The following is a 2500-nucleotide window of genomic DNA, read 5'->3' as shown; positions in this document are numbered from 1 at the left end:
GGGGTAAGCAATCTATTAGCAAACATTGGTACGTACAAACGATTGCAATCGACAGAAGAGTGGCCCGTGTATGTGTATGTGTGAGTGTGGAATGCATTTCTATCGTTGAATGTCCGTGAACGCAGCTAACGCCGTCCCAAAAGGGAACTACATTCCGATGTCGAACCAATTGAATCCGTTCACGACCTAGCGACCATCACCGCGAGCGGCCTTAGGGATAGACAACGGGTGCAGGCCTATAGCGCGGCTCAATCATGGAGTGTTTTAGTGGCTACTACAGTAACGATCAATATCTCTACGCATATCGAAAAATGATGGGCAATCGAAGGAAGAAAACGACCGAAAGAGGACGACAACCCGTCTAGCACGGGTCTAAACATTCAAATGCGAACTAAAAGAAGAGTGATGGTGATTCAACAGATTCAAGGTACAGGCGGCCTCACGGCGTCTGGTCTCGTCTCTCGTCACTTCACGCCGAAGATGGCATCAACGGCTACAAAACTTCCTTATCGTAGCTAGCTCATAAGTAACAAGTTGATCACGCTATCTAGTCGATCGCACTCGTCCTCGAGATGGATACGAACGAACACCTTGGAAAGAAATGCTGCAATGCTTCGTGTACCTTAACCTTCAAGCGAACGGCCGCGTTTACTACCTCCTCTTTTTTTTTTGATGACGGAATGAGTTATTAAGTTGAGCGAACCTTCCCCTCTCTCTCTTTCTCTCTCTGCCTTGCTTACCTAATGTAAATGTACTTGCAATGCAATTGCGATAGGGATAATGACATGGTGAGTGTATATAAATATGTGATGTATATATCTAATTTCTTTACAACAGATGCAGAATTTGCTATAGCTTTGTCTTACATGAGGGAGCAACAAAATGTTTGATCCTGGACCAGGAGGGGGGCGCTTCAAAGCAGGAAGAGTGAAGGAAGTCTGGAGGACGGGGGTGGTGGACGATGAAGAAAGCATTCCAATCCGCACCGCTTTCACGCTTAGTTATTGTTATAGAATTCCATCGTGTAATGCGTACAGTATGAAGGCGTATTCTCATTTGAAATTGCTACAGTTATGTGTTTGTGTGTGGCTGTGAACGTGTTTAGTGTTCACGGTTTCCTTTTGTTCACTTCAATCGTGCATTTTCCGAATCCTACAGACAGCTTTCGACAGTCTCCCAACATCGTTTTATAAAAGTTGGTCTATGTTGTTGTACCTCGTCTGTACCTCGTCTGGCAAGCTGGCCCACTTACGCCCAATGGCTAATGGCTAGGGGTAGGTAACAGTGCAACTAACGAAAAGTGTTTGCCTATAATAGTGTTGCTTATGTCATTAAACTTGTTCAGTTTGGTTTTTAAGTAGTTAAGGCGAATATTTGTTAGTGTTTCTTTTTTTTCTCCACAATTCATTTGTTCTGTTTCTCTCCACTCCATTTCACAGCTGCAGCTTGCAGACGCTATAGACGCTAAGCAGACCGTATTGATGCTGCAAGGCATCCGATTAGCCGTTCGAGGGCAATCGTCGAATCGTTTGTCGGGTTTCTCGGTGTAACGGGTTAGTATAATATTGCAGAACTTGATAGCACATCTTTATGTCGATTTTCATAACATTTCTCTACATCTATATATATATATTTCTGTATATATATCTATATAACTCTCACCGCGGTGAAGCTACTGATCACGCTCTTCGAAATGGTATTTACACAACAGAACAGAACGGATACTACTTTGTGGTCGAATGTGCGCACTAGCTCTAGCTCTCGCTTTTCTGCCCCTGCTCCTGCTCCTGTTTGGGATGTAAAAGGTGCGATCGAGAGACTGAAGGAAGTTAGGAAGCGGCATCGAAAACGCTACAGATCGTGCCAGGTCGAATAGAGTTGAAAAAGGAGCGCTGATAATGCTGAACGATCGGTAAATAACTGATGAGCTCCTCGCTTCACGTTTGAAGGGCATTCAATAATTAATTCTCTACATTACTTATACCCTCACCCGTCTGATCAGCTGATGTCTTAATCTTACAGAACGAATTAACTAGAACATTTCTCTCTCTCTCTCTCTCTCTTTCTCTCTCTCTCTCTCTCTCTCTCTCTCTTTCTCTGCTTCTTTCTCTCTCTACGTAAAGAGCGATCAAAAAATGGTATTAACCCCGTTGTCCCCTTCCCGGCTTACGGTCAGAATGACCACTTAAAATGATTGTGATGAGCTGGACTGCTGTGTGGTTGCTACCGTGCTTCGACTCCCGTTTTGCTTAAACGATCAAAATGTTTATGCAATAATCCTAAAAATTTGATTAATCTACAGCATAAACCACGTACTAAAAGAGAAGAAGAAGTAGAAGATGAAGAAGAAAAGATTGCATTTGCAGCTAGGTGAGGCAGCGGCAGTGTGTCTGTGTCACGTGTGTGTCTCGGACACCAGGCAAAAGATTAGTTTGCAATCCATTGCACGATATGAATGGATTGGGATGCACCATAAGAATGCTAGTGATGATAACGATTG

The sequence above is a fragment of the Anopheles aquasalis genome, chromosome 2, assembly GCF_943734665.1.
Source record: "Anopheles aquasalis chromosome 2, idAnoAquaMG_Q_19, whole genome shotgun sequence".
NCBI lineage: Eukaryota > Metazoa > Arthropoda > Insecta > Diptera > Culicidae > Anopheles > Anopheles aquasalis.
This window is presented reverse-complemented; position numbering follows the sequence as displayed.